The sequence below is a fragment of the Sarcophilus harrisii genome, chromosome 2 (genome assembly GCF_902635505.1).
Source record: "Sarcophilus harrisii chromosome 2, mSarHar1.11, whole genome shotgun sequence".
Classification (NCBI taxonomy): domain Eukaryota; kingdom Metazoa; phylum Chordata; class Mammalia; order Dasyuromorphia; family Dasyuridae; genus Sarcophilus; species Sarcophilus harrisii.
Genome location: NC_045427.1, coordinates 115402263 through 115415142, shown reverse-complemented (window position 1 = coordinate 115415142; position 12880 = coordinate 115402263).

Here is a 12880-nt window from a genome sequence, read left to right as displayed (position 1 = left end):
GGCAATATATGTTAACCTCATCATCTATGGAAAAGTATACTGCTAAAATAAGTGAACATTAAAATTTTCTCCATTTACTGTAACCAATGATTTGACATATGGATGACATGATACAGACTAGTAGAGAACTTCTGTATTCTTGGTGTGGTCAGGACACAATTAGCACAAGCATTCTTTGTTGCATCTCAGCTTTAGAGTCTGCACTGAGTGCATAATCTTCTGTGAAGAAAAAGTCATACACCAATTCTCCCTCCATTTTGTCTTAGCTTGTAGCCTTTTCAAATTAAATGATATCATTAGAATGGTAACTGACCTTGATGCTGTTTTCATCCTCATTGAATGTGTCTGACAACATTGCTAAAAACATCATGTTAAAAAGCATGGGAGCAGGGAAACAACCCTGCTTCACTCAATTAATGACAAGGAAAAGACAATTTTGTCCATTATTCAAAGTCAGTGCAAACATTGTCATAGAACTCCCATACAATACTGATGAACTAACTTTGCTAGGCAACCAAATTTTACCGTGATCTTCCACAATCCCTCATGATTGATAGTATCAAAGGCTTTGGTCATATCAATGTACATTATGTATATTCCTCTGTTCTGTTCCTGGCATTTCTCCTGGAAGTGTCAGGAAGCAAAAACCATATTGACTATTCCTCAGTCCTTTTTGAAGTTATACTGACTGTTGAGTAGATGATCATCTTCCAGCTGAAAGATCAGCTTGTTAAGGAGAACTCTGGCAAGAATCTTACTAACAGTGACTAAGAGAGAGATCACCCCTTTACCCCACCCCACATCTATAATTATCACAAGACAGCTTGTTTCCTTTTCCTTTAAGTAGATGGACAATGGAGGCATCTTTAAACTGCTGGGGGGAGATCTCTTTCCTTATAATCTGGAAAATTTCAATTAGCTTTTATACGAATAGTGAACCCCCTTCTTTGTAAATCTCAGCTGGAACAGAGTATCAGGTGGTTGACCTCACTTTCTCTTCCAGAATCATTGGAGCCCAAAAACAAAACAGAAGTCAAAACAACTGCTGACCGCTTGGGATGCAGTGGATGAGCTTGGAATCTTTCATGTCTGACCAAGCTCTAAGTGCTCCATAACACCTACTTCCACCTATTTGGGGCAAACATTCCCCTAACTCAACAATGAGTTTGAAGCCCTTAGGTTACCCCTCAAGTTGCTTTAGCCCATCTGTCAAAATAGTTTTACTGGGGTATGGCTGCTACACAGGCTTCTTGGAGCCACCAGTGAGAGTCGGGTGGCTGATGAATACCAAAGGTAACACTGTCTAAATGCCCCCATGTCACTTTGTCACTGTAACAATGTCACTTTGTCTTTGTTATCATGATAACTGCTACTGTGTCAGTGTCACCGTATCAGAGCCCCCGTGTCACTGTCACTCTCACATGTGCCTTTGTTACTTTCACCTTTCATTGTCACTTACAATGTCCCTTTTATCGTGTCACCTTGTCACCACCACCATATCACTTTGTCCTTGTCACTGTACTTGTGTCTGTAACAATGGTCTCTTGCTGTCATATCTCCCTTACTTTGTGTTCTTGTCACTGTCACCAGATCAATGTCACTGTCATTGTGATTCTGTTGCCAGGTCTAATCTCTCTCTCATCCTCTCTTTCAGTTCTGAATTTTAAGTCTGAGCAATGGGACTTCAACAATTTCTTTCCATAGCCAGAATTTTGATTCTTAGATTGTTACTTTTTAATTAGATTCCCCTTTCCTGATTTGGTCAACTGGATCTTTACTTTATTATTTTGACTTCAGCATTTTGATGCATCATTCTGAGTTTGATTGCTCAATTTAGTCAGAAACATTTTGATTCTTAAATGTGTGACTCTTAGTTCTGAATATTTAATCTCATTTTTGACTTCAAGTCCTGAATGTTGACTCTTGGACTTTAACTCCATGTCATGAATATTGACTTTTTTGATTTGCAAGACTATCCTAGTTTTTCCTAAATCTCAACCTTGGATTTTGACTCCCTAATTTTGATTTTCAGATTTTGACTTTTAGTCCTTAACTGTGATTCCCAAATTTTGACACCCCTGTTTGGACTCCTACTGAATTTTGACTCCCAAATTTTAACTTTTGAATTTGAATTCCTAAAATTGAACTCTCCCATTCATTAAATTGTGAGTTTTGACTCCCCATCCCAGATTTTGACTTCTAAATATTTACTTCTGGTTTGAATCCCACATTCTACTCCTAAATTTTGAAATTTAAACTTGGATGGTGACTTGTGCATTTTTACATCCAGATTTAGAATGCTAAATTTTCAGTCCCAGTTTTAAATTTTAATTCCCAGCTTTTTGCTCCTAAAATTTTACTCTTTGTCTCTCAGATCTGAATGCTTGATTTAAACTCTTTGGCTTTTGAAATTGGACTCATGAATTGATGATAATAGCATAAATCAATTTAAAGATACAAATGTATATAATAATACAGATAACTCTTAGGTAATTCTACTGTGTCATGTCAACATGTCACTATCACAGTGTCACTTTGTCATTGTCACTAGTTCATCACCACTTCACAGTTACTGAAACTGGGTCACTTTGTCATTGTTTCCATGTTCATCACCACCAAGTCATCGAGCCTTTGTTTAATCACTTCATTGTGTCATATTGTCACATTCTCCAAGTTCCCATCACTGTGTCACCACTGTCCTGCCACAGTGTCACCTTGTCTCTGTCACTATATCAGTCATTTTGTCACTGTCACTGTGTTACTTTGTCACTGTCACTATGGTCAGTGCTACTTTGTCACATAATCATTTTATCATGTCCATATGTCACTGTGTAATTTGGTCACCATTACCAGGTCACTTTCACATATTGTGCCCCTCTGTCACTGTCACTATTACCAGTGCCAAAATATTACTTTCACCCTGTCATTGTGCCACTTTTGTCATTCTCACTGTGTCATCCTGTCACTGTCACCATAGTCAGTGCCAGTTTGTCCCATCACAGTGTCCTTGTGACACCATCCTTATTTCCCTATGTCACTTTGTCACTGTCACCATGGTCACTGTCACACATCACTGTTACCATGTCCCTTTGTCACTTTCACTATGTCATCTCACTTCTGTCACCACTGTCAGTGCCACCATGTTATTGGCCATGTAATTGTGTCACTACGTCCCCTTTTTCCTTTTTCACTCTCACTGTCACCATGGCTAATGTTACCTTGCTACCATCACCATGCTCTTGTGACACCATCCTTATGGCCTCATATCACTTTGTCATACTTACTGCATCACTTTGTCATTCTCACCATGGTCACCACCACAACTTCACTCTGTTACCTTGTCAGGGCCACGGTATCATTGTGTCCCTGTGATTATATCTCTTTGTCATTTTGTCACTGTCACTTTGTCTCTGAAATCATGGTTAGTGCCACATGTAACTCTGGCAATGTTATTGTGTCATTTTGTCACTGTCACTCTTTCCCTTTGTCATTTTTTCACTGTCATTATTGTCATTGCCTGTCTCCCTGTAACTATCATTTTGTCACCCTGTCATCATCATTCTGGTCATTATTATTGTCAACATAGTCACTGCCACTGTCATCTTATCATTGTCACCTTCCCTCACACCAGAGACACCGATTTTGTTGTAGTCCTATGCTGAGATTAGTGAAATGTTGTTATTTGAGGGAATATCTATTGGAGTTACAATTTGATATTATTCTGAGCTTTTATTTCAGGCATGAATGTCTGAATTATCATGAAGCCAATTGTTCACCATTTAAGAGGAATACCATGTGCTGTCCAAAGTGACTGAGGTCTGCTACAGTTGAAGGAACAACCTTGCATGGGTAAAGTGAGGATTCTCTTGATTCAGTTTCCCCATTGTGCTATTGCCTTTCTGAATAGGAAATTTTTTTCACCCAATTTATTATGAGTGTGGTTGTTGATACACAAGGAATAATGTGGATCTTTGCTGAATGATTGGCTATTAAAAATGACTCTTGCCTAGAATCAAAGGAAGCTGAGGAAAGGGCTTTTTCTCCTCATTATGGCTTGTGTCAGATCAATCTGTGTCCTTGAAGGGACATTTTAATATTGTTATAACCATGTTCCTCCTTTTCCCTTTCATAGCAAATTTCTATTATCATGACAGATAAATAGTAGAAATCTGTCAATGTAATAGTAAATTTATTAATTAATAGATTAATACTAAAAAAACCCCTCTATATTAGAACTGCAAGTATGAAAGATCTTATTAGAATTCATCTGTGTTTGTGGCCAACTCTATATCCTATGTAACTAGATAAATGAGCTTTAGGCTTGTGATCTCCTTGCTCACAGTTACGTTACTGTATGAGATTAAGTCTTTAAAAAAAGCTCATTCCTTCAATGATGATATAAAGACTGTGTGTGTGTGTGTGTGTGTGTGTGTGTGTGTGTGTGTGTGTGTTATATTTCCTGCAAAAGGAGATAAGACAAAGATGTAAAAGTTTTTACATTTAATGGAGGAGTTGTTTGGTGGTTCAGTGTATACAGTACTGTACCTGGAGCTAGAAAGAATCATCTTCCTGAGTTCAAAGCTGATCACTGACACTTACTAGCTGGGTGACACTGGGCAAGTCATTTAATTCTATTTGCTCCAGTCTCTTCATCTGTAAAATGAGCTGGAGAATGAAATGGCAAATCATTCCAGTATCTTTTTAGGGCATCTAAATGGCAAAATGGATAGAGCACAAATCTTGAAATCAGAAGAACCCAGGTTCAAATCTGGACACTAACTATGTGAACCTGAGCAAGCCACTTAACCCCAGTTGTCTCAAAAAAAGGGGGGAAAATTAATGTAGTAGTAAATTTTTGGAAAGTAGTAAGATTAGACTATTAGAAATCTAAAATTATATGTGTGTGCATATATATATGTATATATACATGTGTATATAAGTATATATGCATACATATATAGGAGCATGTGGATATATATCTATATATGTATATTACACACACATGAGTATTTGATTAACTTTCAAATGTGTCTGACAAATATAGACTGAGTATGCTTTGGTAATGAGTTCTCAAAATTAAATTAAGGTTTTTACATTAAAAATTACATTAATAATTGTAAAGAATTAGAATCATGTCTTTTTTCCTGTTATTTTGAAGGATCTCTATGATACTATTAAAGGATGGGAGGTCTTGTTTTTCAAGTTAAACCTCTTCCTTCTTCTTGTGGATGACATTGATGGTACAGAATTTGGGTGAAGATAGAGCAAGTGGTATATAAAGACTGAAATTGATGTTTCAAGTGAATTATGGGTTTCTAATTTGTTGTTCTTATAACTCGATTGTTAATAGGGAAGCAGAACTTCTAGCAGAAGCTTCCCTTCAGAGATGCCCTGAGGATGATATTTATTCCAGAATGTCCAAAGGGAGATGTTTTCAGGTACCAGATGACTATATGGAATATCTAGGACTCAAAATATAATGTGCGGATTGAATGAACATTGAGAGTAGGTTACTAGGTTACAAGTAGACAATGTTATTTAATATTGATGATCATTATTGAATTACTTTGTCTTTTGTTTCATTGTTTACTGACTCTTCTCCTTTCCTTGCTGATATATAAATTTCTCTATTCAAATGAGTGTTATAACGAGCCCTCTAAAAGTGGCTTAAACTTAAACTTAAGTTTATCTCTAAAGCTTATTTAATATGGTTTGTCTCCTTAAGTATTATATAAAATTGTGACTGTTTATCTAAATTTATTCAACTTTTAGGACATTGAAGGAAACATAGGATTATGATTTTGTAAGATTTATAGCCTATAATCTTTATGCAGAGCCCCTTTTTTCTGTATCTGCCTTTTTTGTCAAGTCTAATTTTATATGGAAGGAAACTATGATTATAAGGTGAATACTGTTGGGTATCCTACCATTTGAACACCCACTCATAAATACTCACTAACATTTATCTTCATTTATAGTATAAAAAGGAGTTCATTTGCTTCCCCTGTATCCACACAATGCACATGTCTCACCAGATCAGTGAAGAGCACAGATTGGATTTGCTTCTTCACATCATGGCTCTTGGGCCTTGTTCCTTCCTGGGTTCTGGCTCTTCCTCCAGTCTTCAGTTCCATTTTCACTTCTGTACCAATCATTCTTTCCACTTTATTGCTTTCTGGACTGTTCTTACTCCTTGGTCTGGCCCTCTCTTTCCAGAGCATAGGCAACTCAACATTGCCACAAGAAACAGGTTCTTAATCTATGGATGGATTTCAGAAAATCTTTGACCTTGGATGTGGAAAAAAAAAAATTACATCTTATTAACATCTAACTCAAACTTATCATTACCTTAATTGTTTAAAGAAGAGCTTCACTAGACTATCAAAAAGTTAAGAATCTTCACCCCTATTCCCACCCCAACACTAGTGTCTTATTTCCCCCACTCACAGGCCCTGTCACTCTGCCCTACTGCTATAGCTACCATTCCTATTTTACATACAAGTATAAAGAGGCACAATCCGTGGGGGAACTCTGGGTGAGGTATAAGATCCTTCAGCCCAGAGGGAAGCTGCTGACAATGTCTGGTTCTGCTCCCCCTCTTCCCTTGGGGCGGCTCACCCTTCCTGAGAAGTCAAGGTGGGGCTTGACCACCTGTGTTCTACTTGAAGCAAGGGATACTTACAGTAAAGAGGCATTTACATATCAACAGCAGGGGGCTTAGAGTTAGCACTTGCTCAGTGTGCTCTAGTGATGTACTAAGATATTTAGGAGCTGAGAGGCCTTGAAATAAAAGAACTTCATCTTTGACCATCCTCGTGGGTCTCCTGCCTTCATCACTTCTCCACTAAGACCAAGGACTCAGGCTGGTCCCAAGATCCTCCAGAGAGCTAGTCCGGAACCCAACATGGGGGCTCTAGAAAGCACACTACACACATTTTGGCACCCCAATTTGGGGGCTCTTGAAAGCACACTACACACAAGGATGATTTATATGTAGCAGCTAGGTGGCACAGTAGATAGAGTGCTAAATCTGAAGTGAGGAAGACTCTTTTTCCTGAGTTCTAATATGGTACCAGACACTTTTTGGCTGTGTGATCCTGGGCAAGTCACTTAACACTGTTTGCCTCAGTTCTCTCCCCTGTAAAATGATTTGGAGAAGGAAATGGCCATCCACTTGGGTAGCTGTGCCAAGAAAATCCTGAATGGGGGTCAGGAAGACAGACCCAGCTGAAAAAAAAATTGAACAACAACAAAGGATTTACATAGAATCCTTTTTAGTTTTAGAGGAGATCTATTCCAACCACCTCAAATGAGAAGGGGAAAAAATTGAGGCCCAAAGAGGCAATTGGCTTGCCTAAAAATCACAAATGCAGTTGACTCAATAATCATTTTTAAATGAAATTGAATTGAATTTGGTTTTTGTTATTAAGGTAAGAAGAGGCCAACAGAGAGCCTGGTAAAAGGGTTTCAGAAGTAGTAGGGGCAGGGCAGCATAGGGAATTCTGAATCCTGCTCATTATGATGAATTGTACTTGTTCAGAAATATAACATAGATATGAAGTCTAGAATAAGGAAAATGGGAATCTGGTATTGGTGTAGACTATTATACTGCACTCAGGCAATCATTTTCTCAGTTTGAGTTTGTTATATCAATTAAGTAATAAGATTGCTCTAGCTAAGTTCAGAAAAATGATAACCCTTTATGGTCGTTAAACAAGGAATAGAATATCCATGGAGGTATTTTATGAACAATAAAAATATATAATTCATAAATAGGCAATTTCTTACTTCCATACTGCCATATTTATCTGAAAGTTTGAGTTCTCATGGTCACTAATGGTAAGCAGCTAGATTGTTACAGTGGATAAAGAGCTGGACCTGAATTCTAATATAGTATCAGACATTTACCAGCAGTTGTGTGATTTTTGGACAAGTCATTTAACTTCTGTCTGCTTCAGTTTCCTCATCTGTAAAATTGGGATAATAGTAACACTTACATCCCAAGGTACCTGTGAGGATCAAATGAGGTAATATTTATAAAATGCTATATAAATGCTGTTATTATTATTAAATTTCATCTCATCTCTCTTTTCCCTCTTCTTCTTCTTCTCCTTTTTCTTGTCCCTTTCCTTCTTCTTCTTTTCCTTTTTCTGTTCTCTTTTGATATAGTTGCTAGAATGCTAGAACCAGAGTCAGCAAAGCCTGATTAAAATTCTATATATGATGCTCACTGTATGACACCAGGCAAGTCATTTTGCTTTTGTATGTTATGGACCATATGTAGGCTGTGTTCTGTCTTCCTAACCAGCATTTCCCATACTTGGATGAATTCATAATAATTCAATCATTCTCATTCTCTTTAATTTTAATATTTAAATGCTTTTCCCATGAATTTCTTTAAAAATCATTGGTTCACAGCTACGCCCAGAGAAAGAACTCTGGGAGATGACTAAAAACCATTACATTGAATTCCCAATCCCTATATTTATGCCCATCTGCATTTTTGATTTCCTTCACAAGCTAATTGTACAATATTTCAGAGTCTGATTCTTTTTGTACAGCAAAATAACAGTTTGGTCATGTATACTTATTGTGTATCTAATTTATATTTTAATATATTTAACATCTACTGGTCATCTTGCCATCTGGGGGAGAGGGTGGGGAGTAAGAGATGAAAAATTGGAACAAGAGGTTTGGCAATTGTTAATGCTGTAAAGTTACTCATACATATAACCTGTAAATAAAAGGCTATTAAATAAAAAAAAAATCATTGGTTCAGGTACAGAAGTGTTGTATACTTAATAAATGGAAAATGAAAAAAAAACAATGAGGTCAAGTTTATTCTCCACACAACCATATTAAAGATCTTTGCAAGTTGAGAAATCAACTAAGCTGATAGGTTCTTAAGTTATTTATATTCAAAAGGTTATTCATTTCTTTTCCAATTGGACTGGTAGTTGTTGGCAACCTTGGAGTAATAGGAGAGGGTAGGCACTTATCAACCAAGCTCTCCTCCCCACTCAGATTGTTATCTTCAGTGTTTTCCAAGCACTTGTCTCAGTCCTAGCAACTCCCCTAAGTTTAGGTAAAGGTGGAAATGACAACAGAGGGAATCAACGACAGGGACAGATGTTATGGTTCAATGTAGCACATCAGGATATGATAATAAAAGAGCAAAGGGAAAGTATTGAAATGAAAATGGAAAATTGATGGTGAAGACCTTGTGGCTTAATTCAGACAACCTGGATGCTATGAAGAAAGTATTTTGTAAACTTTAAAGAGCAAGGTGAATTTGAAGCTATCATTAGACTCGGCAGGATATAGAGGCAAGCAGGGCCAGACTTAATTTAGAGTAATGTAGTCTGAATTGTCGGCAAGATAGAACAATTTCCTTCTCAAACCTTATCCTTCTATTGCAAATGTTTCCCACTCATTATAGATTAATCCTTTTGAATTACTTCCTAATGTCAAAGAATTTGGCTAGTGAAAAAACACATTTCACTTTTGTAAATTATACCTTTATCTTAATGGAGCTGGTTTGTTACAAAAAATAATGATTCGCATGTAATGCTTTAAAATTTATAAAGCGATTTTATTTTTTTAAAAAACAACAACTCTCATGAGGCAAGGAACATAAGCATCTTTATCATATTCTTATTGTTTTGTCAAATAGTCATATCTTACTCTTTGTGACCTATTTTAAGGTTTTCTTGGAGAAGAATCCAAATCATTTTATAGATGGGGAATTAAGGCAAAGAAGGTCACGTGACTTACCCAGAGTCACACAGCTAGGAAGCATCTGAGATTAGGTTGGAAATCAGGTCTTCCTGAGTCAGGGTCCAATTCACTATTCATTGTACCTTCTAATTGCCCCATCAGGTTCTTCATCTGAGAGAAGATGGCAGATAGTCTTTTCTTTTAATAATATTTTATTTTTCCAAATATATGCAAAGATAGTTTTCAACATTCACCTTTGCAAAATCATGTCCAATTTTTTTTTCTCTCCTTTTCCACCTCTCTTTTATCCTAGATAGCAAGTAATCCAATATAGATTAAACATGTGCAATTCTTCTAAACCTATTTCCCATCTAGCATGCTGCACAAGAAAAATCATATCAAAAAGGAAAAAAAAAATAAGAAAAAACAAACAAACAAACAATAACAACAACAAAGGTGAAGATACTATATTGTGATTTACTTTTAGTCCCCATAGTCCTCTTTTTGGATCCAGATGGCTCTCTCCATCACAAGTCTATTGGAATTGACCTGAATCACTTCATTGTTGAAAAGAACCAAGTTGATCATAGTTGATCATAACTGTGTTGTTGCTGTACACAATGTTTTTTTGGTTCTACTCACTTCACTTAGCATCAGTTTGTGTAAGTCTCTTCAGGACTTTCTGAAATCAACCTGTTAATCGCTTCTGATAGAACAATAATATTCCATAACATTCAGATACTATAACTTATTCAGCCATTCACCAATTGATGGGCATCTACTCAGTTCAATATTCATTTTTGCAAAATCTTGTGTACCAAATTTTTCTCTCTCCTCCTCCCTCCTAACTCCCTAAGATAGCAAGCAATCCAATATAGGTTAAACATATGGAATTCTTCTAAATATATATATCCATATTTGTCATGCTGCACAAGAAAAATCAGATCAAAAGGGGAAAAAACACGACAAAGAGAAAAAACAAGCCAACAACAAAAAAGGTGAAAATACAATGCTTTGATCCACATTCAATTTCCATAATTCTCTCTCTGGATGTGGATGGCACCTTCCATCAAGTCTATTGTAATTGCCTTGAATGACCTCATTATTGAAAAGAGCCAAGTCCATAACAATTGATCATATAATCTTCTTGTTGCTGCGTACAATGATCTCTCGGTCCTGCTCATTTCACTCAGCATCAGTTTCTGTAAGTCTCTCCAGGCCTTTCTGAAATCATCCTGCTGATCGTTTCTTATAGAACAATAATACTCATATACCATAATTTATTCAGCCATTCTCCAATTGATGGGCATCCACTCAATTTCCAGTTCCTTGCCACTACAAAAAGGGCTGCCACAGACATTTTTGCACATGTGGGTGCTTTTGATGGTCCATACTTTTGATGAGGTGATGAGATAAATATATGGAACTCAGATGCTCCCTGCAGCACATAATTCTGCATGTCACCAGTGAGTTCTACTTCCTCTGGATTACTTTGAATCAAATATAACATTCTTGCTTTGGCATTTAAACTCTTCACAACTTGGCCACTTCCTACTTTCCAAACCTCTCATACCTTGTTCTTCCACTAATTTTTTGGTTTAGCTACGTTCATTTGTCTACTTTGAGTCCTTCAAAACATGGCACTTCATCTCCCATCTACAAGTCTTTGCTCTGGCTGTCTCTCATACCTAAAATGTTTTTCTCTCTTACTTCTACCTCAGTTTCCCTGGCTTTCTTCAAGGCTCAGCTCATATTCCATCTTCTGTCAGAAGCCTTTCCTAGTACCTGTCAACTGTTAATGTGAATTATATTTCAGCTGAGCTTAAAAAGAGAGGTTCAAGAAGTCAGAGAGGACAGACATTTCATGTACATAGAAAAGCATATGTAGGAAGAGTGGCTAGCTTTGCTGCATAGAGTGGTATTCAACATAGTTAAAACAAAATGATTGCTAAATTGTAGGGAAGCTAGAATGCCAAACTAGGGAATTACAACTCTACTCTGTAGACAATAAGCAGTCACTAAAGGTTTAACAGGGTAATATGACTATCTCTATTCATAGGAATGTTTCATGTTTGAGTGGTATAAATAATAAAATTGAGATTAAGGGAATAAATATGTATAGATAGAAAGACCTGTTAGTTGGCTATTTCAATATTTTAGGAGGCCATCAATTAGAACCTGTACTAGAGAGGTGACAAAACGAAGCAAAAGGAATGATTGAAAAATATGTTGCAGAGGTAAGGTCACCAGGACTTGGGAGACAACTTGGTAGAAAAATTAAAGCAAGAAGAATAGTCAAAAATAACCCCAACTTTTCAACACAAGAGACTTAATAAATAAGAAATCATCTTTTAATAGGGAGGTAGCACTCACCAAAATATGACTGTTAAGATCATAGATTTAGAACTTGAGGTCAGAAAAAACATTATTTGGGCTTATAGATTTTCAGTGTTTAAGACATAATGAGTTTGAAATATAAGCATGAGGACATGAATATAGAGATGTCCTATAGCTAGTAAGTGAGACCATATTTGAACTTACAAAAAAGAATCTTCCTAACTCTAGGTTTAGCATTCTGTCCACTGCACCATCTAGTTCTCTATCCTACTATGTCCCCTACAGCAATTGTTATTTTTCTTTTTGGTCCCATTTTCTAATCTGATGGGTTCATACCCAGATCTACCTCACAGTTGTTTTAATATGCATTTCTTTTACTAATGATTTGGAAAATTTTTTCATATAGTTGCTAAGAAAAAAAGAGTTTCCTTTTCTTCTTTTAGCAACTATCTTTTATCTATTTATCAACACAGCCCTTGTTCTTATATATTTGCATCACTTACCTATCAATATTGTATATTAGACCTTTATCAAAGAAATGTTGCAAGTTCTCCCCACCTCCCCTGTTCATTGAACTCTTTCCCTTCTAATTTTAATCATACTGGTTTTGTTTATGAAAAATCTTTGTTATTAAAATTGTATGTTTTATTTTCAGTGATCCTCTCTATTCCTTGTTTGGTCAAGAACTCTTCCATTATTTGCAGTTGTAAAAGATATCACTTTCCCTACTCTTCTAATTTGGTAATGATGTGATTCTTTTTCTTTTTTTAAGTCATATGTCCATTTGTAGTTTATTTTATAATTCAATATAAAATGTTGGTCTATA